We start from the raw sequence: 13,645 nt of genomic DNA on the forward strand, positions 1-13,645 counted from the left end.
GGAAATACCAGGGTGTTGTCTGGTTGATATGGAGCAAAGGTCATGCTATAACTAATGATTTATTATGTGTGTTGAAACGTTAATGTGCCTCAGCTTTATTTTAACCAGAAGAGTTTAGTTTATAGTTTATTGGACACAAAGAGAGAGACGTCACACACATCTGCAACGTTGCATCAAATCGTACAACAAATATAACATGTATCATCAACAAGACAATCAAAATATCAAGAAATAAAATATATACTTACACAGTAACTATAGGTCTTTTCACACATTGGGGAGTTAAAAATATCATCAAAAATAAAGAGAGTTACTTCCTGTTTGCTCTCATGTTGTATGTAAAGTGATTTGCTGGATTCATTCATTCATCCACACAGTTTACATGAATGAAGATTGAAAATAAAGGTTTTTTAAACATCTGCCTCTGTAGCAGCAATATAGTATTTTATATTGTAATAGAAGTGATATAAGAATGTTTTAGATATGTTACTATAGTTCTGACCTGTTTCTGTCATGACTGCAGCATCTTGAGTTTTTCCTGTGTTTTGCTTTTGCTCTAACCTGAAGTCTGTTTGTCCTGAGTTTCCTGAACACATCCCTGTTGATTCTCCAACTACGCACACCTGCTGTTATATGCAATCTGCACAGCCGGTCCTGATTATCACCTCTGCACCATATAAGCCGTGACCAGACATCCATTCCCTGCCGGATCGTTAGCGTAACCAGTATGTTTAGCTCTCATATCAAGCTTCTAGTTTTGGAACGTCTTTTTGCCGTCTTGTCTTTTTAACCTGTCTCTAATCTGCCGCCTGTTCCTCTGTCTGCAGTTAATCACCTGGATTGTCTCACACCTGCCTGGCTGTCAACTTCACAGTTGCATTCTTGGATCTGCACAAACCACAAAAATGTCGGTAGAGTATTGGTTCACATAACATCAAACATTATGTCGGCTCTGCAGTTTGGTTGAAGAGGCTGGAGCACATTGGACAAGGCGAGGTGCTATAGCTGCTAAAACTAAACTGTCATTAAAGCAAAGCATTATTTGTTTTTGTGTATTAATTGGAGCATTCACAAAAATCACCCAAAATCAGCTCAGGGAGGCGAGTAGAAACAGCTGTCTCAAAAAAGGTTGAAAACGGGCGCCTGGGTAGCTCACCTGGTAGAGCGCGCGTCCATATACAGAAGTTTACTCCTTGACGCAGCGGCCGGGGGTTCGACTCCAACCTGCGGCCCTTTGCTGCATGTCATTCCCCCTCTCTCTCCCCTTTCATGTCTTCAGTTGTCCTATAAATAAAGGCCTAAAATGCCCAAAAAGCTATCTTTTAGAGAAAAAAAAACGTTGAAAACCACTGCTTTAGTGTACGTTTCTTTCTTTCCTGGTTTTGGGCCTCTTAGTTCTAATGAAGAGAAATCTTAAAGCTGCAGCACACGATATTTTAGACAGAAGTCTTCTTTATGTCGACAGTTTTTCTTTCTTTCTTTCTTTCTTTCTTTCTTTCTTTCTTTCCTGTTTCGACACAAAGCCTCCTCTATAAGGAACTCCAACTTTGGTGTGGAAGAACTTGACAGGTCTGCACCCTAACCCATCCACAGCTACAGAGAGGTGACATACAGAAAGATGAAAACATGTCCACCTCTTCTTCAATCCTGAGAATTAAAATGAGACATGCTGTAGGTCCAGGGACTTTATAAAGACTTCCTTAACTATGACAGTTGCAGGGTTTTCTTTTTCTATAATTCACTGCATATATATATATTATTCTTACTACCATTATACATATATGTACATGCTGTTCATATATTGTTCATATTACATAGCCATATTTATTCTGCTCTTATAAGGTAACTGCTAATACACTACACATATTTATATTTAATATAAAACTGCTCAGGCATGGTGCCTGAGAACTTCAAGCCATGCATTTCACAAATTAGTATTTTATAAATGCACAACACTCCTATTACATGCTCTGTACCACTTACTATGGTAACGTTATAGCATAGCAGTAATAATATAATAAGCCAAAGCTTTCTATTTCATACAGTTGTCGAAAAAAAGAAATGTGTTTTTAGCTAACTGTACTAACACCACAGCCCCTTGTGTGAGCAGTAACGTGCACATTTTCCCACTGCGCGCCCAAAGGAAAAGATGTCGACCAGATTCCATTAACTATTCTTGCACTTCAAAGTTTGTTTCGATGATGGGAAAGTTAACAAAAACATAATGACTGACTGGGACCTTTACCTACATCAAAGAGATGACCTTGTCAATTCGGCATACAGTGAAATTGCCTGAATATCTGTTTACACAACTGTTTGCCCTGTAATTCCAGAGTCCTTCCACCTAATAACTCAGCTGTACGTAGCTTTACGTGTTGAGAGTTGAAAGCAAAAACACTGCTTCTTCTAATTAAACTATACGCCTAATTATTAATTGGTCTTTATTATTTCAGAAAATGTCTTCAGTCAACTTCTTTGACATTTGTGCTTTAACATTTCAGACCAAATCCTCTTTAATTGTCACATATTGTAATGGAGTTTGGCGTGACGTTTTCTCCAGACAAGAGAACAGCAGATATCGGCTGTAGGGACTCCTGTATAAAGCCTAGCTCACAATAACAATATGAATATTATGAGAGAAAAAAATACACACGTTTATTAAGCAATTTTATTGCATAATATTGAATATAATTTCTTCTGAGGAACATTGCTTTATGGGTGAGTGATATATTATTTTTTCTAATCAAATATCACTCTACTTACCTCATTTTTGAGTACAGAGACATAGATCATCCAGTACTCCTGTCTCCCTTTTGGGAGCAGATTCCTCTTAACCTAGAGGAGATGTAACATTTGAAGTCATGTTAGACACACACATCCTTTGTTAAAGATAAAAAGTTGGGGTCTCAATGGGAGGTAGAGGCACGTTGACGTGCGGGTGGTCCAATGGTTAGTGCTTCAATATTTCTTTATTCTTTACCTAACCCTCCTGAGGAAGCCATTGTATATGGCGAAACGTAGAGAGCTCAGCTTTTAAACTTCTTTTAAACCTTAGATGGCAACCTTTTTACTTGGATTTTAAACCCTTTTTTTAAAAGCAGTGATTGCTTTTTAAACTCACAGGAGGATTTTAACCTGCAACAGCCTATTTTAAACAAGGATTTTAACAACAAGCCAGCCAGGACACCTCAGGGGTGAGTTACATGTTAACAACAGTGTGTGCACACCGAAGACCTATAACTCACCACCTATACAGGATGGCTTTTTATCAACCTTTAGGCCTAAGCAACAAACAAGGCCTCCTAACCTGTGAGTCTTAAGTCTTCTTACCCTGACTGTAACCTTTTACTATACAGTGTTAAGTTGCCTAACTTTCTTTTACTTTTCTCTTAACTTTCTTAAACTCCCTCTCTTTTTATCCACTCTTATTGTACTTTACTGAAGGTTTATCGGGCCTATTTGATAAGGCTTTTTTTTTTAAATAACAGTTTTATTTCTACAGGTGGTCTTCTCCTACTCATCTCTGGTCTGGTTGACCATTCTCCCATGTTCTGTGGCAGTTTTTGTATCGGCTGGGACTGTCCTGCAGCTTGGTGACAGGGATGCCCATAACACTTTACAATAGGTACACACTAGAGGGCTGCATTGGGATTGGGTCCCGCGGGAGCGGGCGGTTTTAACTTTGCTGCGGGCGGCTAAAAAAACCACTGCGGGATCGGGATGTAGCCTGGAACCCCCCGACGCCAGCAGAAACCATAGATATACATATATACTGACTGAGTATATATACATATATACTGACTGAGTATATACTGTATAGGCCATCTATGAGCAGACACCAGCGTGTCTGAGCCTCCCAGGACGGGGGAGCTCCGAGCCAAGGCTCCGTCCACCCTCATCCTCGGCTCCTTCCTCCCCCTCTCTCCCTCTCCTCTCTCCCTCATCCTCGGCTCCTTCCTCTCCCTCTCTCCCTCTCCTCTCTCCTTCATCCTCGTCTCCTTCCTCCCCCTCTCTCCCTCTCCTCTCTCCCTCATCCTCGGCTCCTTCCTCCCCCTCTCTCCCTCTCCTTTCTCCCTCATCCTCGGCTCCTTCCTCCCTCTCTCTCCCTCTCCTCTCTCCCTCATCCTCGGCTCCTTCCTCTCCCTCTCTCCCTCTCCTCTCTCCTTCATCCTCGTCTCCTTCCTCCCCCTCTCTCCCTCTCCTCTCTCCCTCATCCTCGGCTCCTTCCTCCCCCTCTCTCCCTCTCCTGTCTCCCTCATCCTCGGCCCCTTCCTCCCCCTCTCTCCCTCTCCTCTCTCCCTCATCCTCGGCTCCTTCCTCCCCCTCTCTCCCTCTCCTTCTGCTCCTTCCTCCCCGTCTAACAGCAGCAAGCACCTGCCTTCTTTGCCTTCATCTTCTCCCTATTAACCTATAAAATGACGTGTTTTCTCATGCGGGACGGGAGAAGACACAACGTCAAAGGGGGGGTTGAGGGGATGGCAAACCATCGCTCCCCTTCTGCCCCTCCACCTGTGGCTAACAGCCAACCTCAAAACATTACAGTTAACCATAATTTCCACCACACCAAAGCATATTTTAAACTCCTACAGGCCATACACCACTCAGAAATCATAAATAAAACACTACACATAGGCATCTTTCCACAAGGAATGATGGGACAAATTCACAGACAACATCCTTCATCAAACCCTCCTCACCAAACAATAACACATTAGAACTGGTCAAACTCAACACAGACACATGGATGAACAATAACATGAATATACTCAGAGATCACTGTGACACATTCATTGCCACACAGCTGCAGGACCTTCCACCTTTCACACAGGCATCGTTTAACAAGGCCCTTCAGTAGGGGAGGGCTAGATACAGGAGGAAACTCACGGCCACCTCTGTCTCCACACTGAGGGACCTCATAACCAGGGGTCCCCAGACAGAGGGGGGACCTCATAACCAGGGGTCCCCAGACAGAGGAGGGACCTCATAACCGGGGGTCCCCAGACAGAGGAGGGACCTCATAACCAGGGGTCCCCAGACAGAGGAGGCCCCTCCACCATCTCAGCTCTCCCCTGACAACTTCCCAACTTCCTCTTCGTCACTCCTCCCTCCTCCCCCTACTACACTTCCTCACCCTACTCCTTCTATAACTATCCCTCCCCTATCTCTCTCCAAATCCTGCCCCCCTTCTCACTCCTCTCACCCTTCCTTCCTCCCTCCCCCCTCCTTCCATCCATACTTACAATAATCACAATAGTTTAATTGCAACTTTTTCTCAAACCTCTACAACCTTCAGGAAGGGAGTTACAACACTAAAAGCCCTAGGCCACGCCCACAAACGCCTTTAAAACGATCTTTTAACCACGTGACTTGTACGATTGGATACGGAAGACTCAATAGTTCAACTGTAACTTCGTTCCAAATCTTTCTGACCTTTAGAAAGAAAGTTACAGCATGAAACGCTTAAGCCACGCCCACAAAGGCCAAAAAAGTGATTTTTCACCCATTTCACTCACTTCCCATCATCGTACCGGAATGGGACTGACACCGTTGGATTCAGAAAACCCTACACTTCCTTCCTAGTGTTCTTTTAACACCGCAATGTCTTTTCCAGAATTTAAGGTCTTAAACCATGACATAACGGATTAGTACAAATGAAGGAGTGCAGACTGTCCATTCCAATTCTAATCTTGACAGCACCTCCTGTAGTTGAGTGGTGTATGGAACACAGGAAGGACTTTAAAAAAAGTGAGCTGGACTTCAGGACCCTCGGGCCTGGCTGACTGAGGTGGTTCTAGCTAGCGCTGTTAACAGACGCCCTAGTCGGCCAGGTGGTAAGTCATCTGTTTATTATATTAAGATGACGTCAAACCTAACATGTTTTTTAGGTATAGAATGGTGTTAGTAAAATCAATAATTATTTGTCTTAGTATACGGTAATACTTTTGCACCAAGCAATATAGTTCTTCAAACTTTATTCTTAGGATACGGTAATACTTTTGCGTCAAATAATATAATTTTCCCACACTATTTCACTTAGAATACGGTAACACTTTTGCGCCAAACCAATTAAATTTTTCAAACAATTAATATAAAGCAAAAATAAACTTCAAAACAGATTCTAATATACCTCAAGACAGACTATAGGTTTTAAGGATAATGGAAGACTGGACATAAGTTTTTTTCAAGGAAACAGACACTCATGCTCTCCTTTACAAATCTAGCTTTCACCCTAGGCATACTTTTGCAGGGCTTGTAAGTTAGTGCATGTTAACAGTGTACTGATGAACCGTGCGCCGCACACACGCTCCGAACCGAGACAAGCGAACCGAGACAAGCGAACCGAGACAAGCGAACCGAGACAAGCGAACCGAGCGGTTCGGATGTTTTTTCATGAACCATACCACCCTTAGTGGTAAACGTCGCTTACCTAATTTTTTTTTACTTTCAGCCCCCAAACGTAAAGTCAGCAGGTTCCTTAACCAAGGTGAACAGGTCTGCAACAAGACCGCATTGGACCTTCTCTGCAAGCTGTCACACAGACAGTAAGTGGCTTATCTAATGTATGTACGTATGTATGTATGTATGTATGTATGTATGTATGTATGTATGTATGTATTTATCTTTATAACTTGGCCTTATTGAGGCCTTTAGTGATCTTTTTTTAAATAACTGGCCAATTAATAAGTCCTAAATGGATTTATAGCTTCAATATGGGTTTGAAATTCATGATATTACTGTCCCTCTGAGTCCTCTGGTTGACTTTGCAGCTGATTGGAGCTCCAATGACAGTTTCACAGTTAGAAGTTGGGCCTTTTACCATTTGAAATACATATGAAGTTGGTCCCCAGCGGCCTCCTGACCTTTGGAAACGCTTTTAGGACTTTGCTGCATAATTTTGATCTTAGGCTCCTCAGTGTTTTTTCCTGTAAAAGTACCAAAATTGCAGCAACATCCTTTTTTCAGTTTATGGTGAAGATTTTTGAGAATTTATTAAATCTATCAAACAATTGCATAAGGTGGGTTGGAGCTCAAATGGGATTTTTCTTTTTTACATTAAATGGTCCCAGTGGTAGAAGCTGGGTCTTTTACCATATAAATACATATGAAGTTGGGCCTCCAGTTGGTTTCATGTTTTCTGTTGGTTTTCCATTTCCACTTGTATTTGGAATCTGTTCACTATGGTCATGTCTTGTTTTACTTCCTGCCTTGTGTTTTCCCCGCCCTAAAGTGAATTTCACCTGCTCCTGCTTGTTAGACTCACTGTATTTTATTTAATTGCTAAACTTCCTATACACCAAAAGTGTAGCCAGTCAATCTTTTTGACTCTACTTCTACAGTTTGGATTGCACAGTCCGCCTCTGCGAGTCCAGGAAAATCAACAGGCTGGACAAGCATCTGCGGAAAGTACACAAGCTGGGGATAAGAATTGGAAGTTAGTGCCTGTGTGGTTTTTGTGTCATTGCAGATTTATACAGACTGCTTTGGGTTATAGTAGAGACCTGCAGGTTTTTACTGTAAAGGGACTTGCATGTAGAATCTGGGTATTAGGTTAATCTGATGAGTGGGATTTCTTCATATTTTAAAAGAATACTTTCTCTTTGGCTGGGCTCTGTAAAGCACCTTGAGACAATCCTTATTGTGAGACGTGCTATATTGAATTTAATCCTTCAGACTGCACCTTGCCTACAATTTTTTAAAAAGCGCTTGATGCTAAACATAATTATAATACTGACAATAGTAGAATACATTTAGAGAGTAAAAAAAAATTCTCCCACTTTAATATTTGTAAGAGACATTTTTTCATGTGTTATAGGTGTAGGACATAAATTGTCCACTGGTGTCACTAGTGTGCTGGTGAGTGACGTCTATTTAGGTAGGAACCTTTCAACAGGTAACAGGGGTGCTGTTAACCGGAGGAGCACAAATAGTTTTTGACCGCATCAAAACGCAACACTGCGCAACGCTCACGTAGGATGATGAAATGTTTGTTGATGGAGCTTGATGGACACATGGATTCTTGCACTTTGATGTGAAGAACTGTGATCAATAAATGACCATCAAAATGCAACGATGACTATTGGAATCAATGATTTCCACAGTAGGCTACGGAGCAGTGTAAGTTATAAGAGAGCGTGCCAGCTAGTTTACTAGCCATAGACTTTGTTTGTTTTTGTTTAAAGGGATATTTCACTGCTGGAAAGCTGAATATATCTTTAAATTGGGTTACTTATGTAGTATAAATGTGAAAAAAAATTTTTAAATTGGTGCCTTCTAGGCCGAGAAAAGCCAGGAAATGTGTTTTTGGCTCATGTGGATGAAAGACACCAAATCCCAGAATGCACTTGCTTTGCTGCTCTGAGTCCACTCCCAAGCCACGCCTACCGTTTACAGACAGACAGAGACGGTCAACTCAATTCAACTATGTTTTATTGTCATTTCAACCATATACACGAAACAACGTTTCACTGTGGCTCAAGTGGTTACACAATTAAAATATATAAAAACGACATTATACAAACGACATACGATAGACTAACACATACTAGCATTAGCGCTTGGTAGGCTGTAAAACACAGTGGAGACGAGACAGCAGGTCTCATATTTCAGACACTGCAAAGTTATACATTGTTTGTCGGGCTATTTCGTTATTAAATTCACTTCGGATACTTTTTTAAGCGAGAAATCAACTATATAAAGCTCAAATATGGGCCGTTTTACAAAAATGTATGGCTAATTGCAAATTTGGTAGGAAGTGTCAGACTTCAGGAGCTCCACACAGTCTGACGAGAAAGCTGCAACCTCCATACCCAGTGAAAGTTAGCTTCATTTTCGGCATAACTTTCGTATATTTAGCGCCGACAGCGGCGAAGGCCCTATTGAAACTGAAGGAATTATTATTATTTTCGCGGCAAATGAATTGGCTTTTTGAGGGGCTTAACATATTCAAAAACTCACCAAATTTGGCGGTCGCATCAAGTCTGGTGAAAATTTACGTATTTTAAGGGTTTCGGGAATATGCGCGCAAAAATGGCTCGCTAGCGCCCCCTACAATGTTAAAAAAATTGAGCCCCTGCAGTGCGTTTAATGTAGACTCACATATGGTACACATATGTATCATGTCAAGATGTACAAAAAACGTCATTGAAGCCATACCCTAAGCCCAACAGGAAGTCCGCCATTTTGATTTCAAAGTTCGAAATTAGTGCGATTTTGGCCATTTCCACATGTCGTACTTTAACGAACTCCTCCTAGAGATTTCATCTGATCAACTTCAAATTCGGTCTGTGCCATCTTAAGACATTAAAGATGAAAAGTTGTTAAAAGAAAAACTTTTCGTCATAGGGCATGGCCGTGGTGGGGCGGCCATTTTGTGCGTTTCGCCGCCGAAACAGGAAGTGGGTGTAACTCGAGTGTACATTGTCCGATTGGCTCGAAACTTTTCAGGATTCATAAGAGTCCAACCCTGAGGACAAATAAAGGCCGATATTTACTTAAAGTCATATACTTTCGTATATTTACAGTTTGAATTTCGTCACGCCACTTACATAACATATACCCCAATGTCTTATAAAGCTAACTATGGTGTCCGATTTCAATTTAATGCATTTTTGTGAACATTAGGGGTTTCGTTAGCTGCTACTGTCCCTCCAATGGACACACATGATATGCTCCGTAAAATTCAGCTAACACATAGCTAGCTACTAGCATTAGCGCTTGGTAGACTGTATCACCGAGTATACAAATTTGCGTGTATTGTAGAATGGTTGGCATTTAACAGTCACAAACTCCACCAGCAGTTAGCAGTTAGTTGGATACAAGCACCCCCATTTCTGCACCAGGCAGTCCGTGTTAACACAGCTCACCTCCACTAGCTAGCCTTACCTGGGGACAGAGCTAGTAGAGTAGCTAGCTAGTAGCTGGATAGTCCGTAGCTGTATAGTCCGATACAGCAATTGTTTCCACAACAACAAAAACACAGCAGTCTCTGATCTCGCGTTGGGAGTTTCGTTGGTTGGATGTAGTCCAGTTTGTTGTCTTATGAGTGGACAACAAATACGATTTTGCCACCCACAAACTCATTCAACGTCCACCGCTGATGATGTCCCTTTATCGGCCAGAGGCATCGAGCTGCACAGCTGGTCTCCATAGCCAGCTGTGTCGAGTATTCCGTCTGTAATAAAGTGTCCTGCATAGTCTCCAAACTGTACCAATGTATCCCGGTGGTACACGTGTGTGGTAGTTTGAATGCACATAATTGTTGTTCTAAAATTTCTTTCGGGATGAACTCTATCTAAAGTTTTGATGCTGAGAAGCTACGCTACGCGAGGATTCAAGATGGCTGACAGTCGTTTTGGTTAGTGAAATTTCGGAAAATGTTGGCAGTCCAACAACTGCGGAAGTAGGTCCTACTACTGGCTGTAGTTCATAGTCTCTGGGCAAAAAAGCCTCAGATGATGCAAAAATCGTCATTTTGCGTCATCTGAGGCTTTTTTCCAGACCCTCAATCCAGAGATCTCCCCTCTCAGGGGGACATGAGGGGGGGAAGCACGGCCATTCAAAAATACTACCGGGTTTCTACTGATACAAAGCTTAATGCTAAATCGGTGAAGTATTCCTTTAAGTCCGTATAGCAGCCCCTCAGTGGCTTTAAGTTTTAGGCTAAGCCATTATATTATTTTTAGAGAGACTAAAATGTTTAACTTTTATATTTTCAGAATAACATGGTGACCTTGTATATACAAAAGGCAAAGGACCGCTACATTGCAAGAGAAGTGGCTTTGCTGAGGGCGTCCAGAACCCACCCGCCGATGGTATCCCATCTTGATGAGATCAATGAAGCTGCTATAGAAGAGGGAGGGAGAGGACCCTTCCTCAGTCCCACCTGCCAGTGAGGTAATGGCCCCGTCCACTGCTGAGCCATTTGCAACTCCTTCCGCCAGTGTGACACCCTTGAACAAACCTGCCAGCCGTACACCGAGCACAAAGTTGTTTAGAAGGAACAAGCCGGTTCCGAGGACTCCATCCCTCAGCTGCAAGAACTGAGATACTTGCTGCTGAGCTGAAGGTGATGAGAGAGCTGCTGGAATCCGAAGTAGACCGGAATGATGAACTTCAACAGTTGCACTCATCGACCAGTCGAGAAAATGTGAGCATTGTGTTATTCCTCTGATTCTGATGTTACATTTTCACTATTTGGAAAGGTGCTAGAAGCTTAGGCTTTGGGATTCATGATATCACGGTCTCTGTGAGTCTTAGTTTGAAGTTTCAACTGAGAGTTTCTTACATTAAAGGGTCCCGATGCTAGAAGTTGGGTCTTTTACCATTGAAATATGGGATGGATAAGATGCAGTGCGCTGCAATGTATGTGTGACAAACTATGCTCATTTTCACTTTTCAATTTCAGGCAGTGAAGTACAGGAGGCGCAAGTCATTTTCACCATCGAAAGCTCCGCAATATGGTAAATAGAACACTCCTGTCAATGTCAAACTATGTTTTTTTTTTTGTTTTTTTTGATTTTTTTTATTCCTTAGTTTCATAATTGTGGGCCTTTTTGTTTTGTAGACTTGTGTGTTGTAAAAGTATGTTCTTGTATTTTTAGTCAAACTGGTGGAGGAATTCAAGGAGCACTCAGAAGGTTGCAATCCCAAGCGGAACAAAAGGGAGAATGCCCGCCAGCGAGCTGACCACGTCCTTAACTTCCTGAAGTTTATGTCAGAGCCAGCTGTTCCTCATTTCAACCTTCTCTTCCTGAAGGACTACGGTCGGATCAGGAAGTAAGTACAAAATTGTAAGGATTGTCAACGTCTAGAAGAGTAGAAGACATGACCTAATTGATATTTTTGTATTTCAAGATATACAGCCCATCTGTCTGACCAAAACTTTAAACGGACGACAATAAGAAGCTACATGACAGATGCTGTTGCATTCGTCAAAAATATTATGAGTATGGCGCCAGAAGGGGTGAAAATAGGCGTAAAAGCCTAAATGGGCTGCTAGTGGAACTCCAGGCGAGGATGAGGTACGTGTTGAAAGCCGTGCTAGGGCAACAACTGGCCCAGCGCTGCAGAAAGTCCAGTAAGATCACATCCCCCCACCTCTATTTGTTGACAAATCATAAAACGCAGAACACATGTATAATACATTTTTTCAATTTTCAGTTGAACTGGTGAAAGCAACTCATCATGCATGGTTTGTTGAAAACGCACCAGCGAAGATTTCTCCTGCATTCGGTAAGAATCACTACACAGTGTGTTAGTTTGAATATACTGTGTATTTCACTTAAGACTATATTATATACTTGAGCTCTGGACAGGCCTGCTGACCTAACATTACAGGGACCTACATCTAGAAACTGGGTTTAGGTATGTGTTGGTCCATAACAGTGTGTGTGTATATTCTACAGAAGTAATTTGAGCTCTGGATTAAGATCACTGCTCACTGCATTAGTTTGAATATAATGTGTAATTTACTTAAGACTATATTTATGAGCTCTGGCTTAACTGCTTGATATATTAATGGTGAGTCCTGAGCTTAAACACTTCACCATTGCTGGTTCTTGAGCTCATCACTGGGTTAATATTGAGGCTGGTCTTTACATTACAGGGACTTATATGTAGAAAGTGGCTCAGGCTGGGTTCTGTAAAGTGACTTGAGACAATCCCACTTGTTAAAAAATGCACTATATAGATAAAATGTGGGGTGGTGATGGAGGTAGTGTGTGTGTGTGTGTGTGTGTGTGTGTGTGTGTGTGTGTGTGTGTGTGTGTGTGTGTGTGTGTGTGTGTGTGTGTGTGTGTGTGCAGTCCGTAGCTAAAGGACTTAACCATTGCATAAAGTGGTCTCCCTGTGCTTTTACAGATGATCTTGAGAACAATCCCACATAAGAAAAGGCAGAGGATGTTTTTTGGCTCCTGAGTGGTTACATCGTGGCGGTGACTGGGCACAGAAAAGGCGTCGTGCTCAACATGACGCGGAAAGAGGTCAAATTAGCAGATAAATTGAAAAATGGCGATCGCATCATACAGGTAAGTACAACAATGCTAACTGCAAAGTTCAATGGATGTTTATTGAGGTGCTCTGAGATAAATGTCGTGCTTTTTGATATTATAGGTGGAACAGCACAAAACAGCTCGCTGCTTTGGCCAGGCGGCCATACCGCTGCCAAAAAAGGAGAACGCCTGGTTCCTCAGATACAACTGTCTCCGGTCTCGCATTGAGGGAGGCCTGGAGGCAGAAACCTTCTTTCACACTGCCAGTGGCTCGGAGTGCCTCAAGCTCCCCGAGTACTTTAAGGAGGCGTGGGAGTCCTTGGAGTTGGGCGGGGCACAGAGCTTCAACATCCTCCATTCCTCTGTGGCTACTCATGTGAGACAACTTCTAATCTAGTTTCTTATATACAATAATGTATGGTGAAATGTGGCATGCATTTTAGTCCTGTGTGTTTTCTGTTTTACATTTTTCATTCCTCTACTCAAAGAGGCAACTGGGCTCAAAGGCCTACAAACGAGTGGCGGCTTTCATGTGTCACGATGAGCACACGGCGAAGAAATGTTATCATGGTTCGTTAAATCTTAATTGTGATTATAATCAATGCAGTTTGGTCAAATTCAGCTGATATTTCCACGCCGTCTGATAGCTGTAGGTT

This window comes from Sander lucioperca, chromosome 4, assembly GCF_008315115.2.
Source record: "Sander lucioperca isolate FBNREF2018 chromosome 4, SLUC_FBN_1.2, whole genome shotgun sequence".
Taxonomy (NCBI): domain Eukaryota; kingdom Metazoa; phylum Chordata; class Actinopteri; order Perciformes; family Percidae; genus Sander; species Sander lucioperca.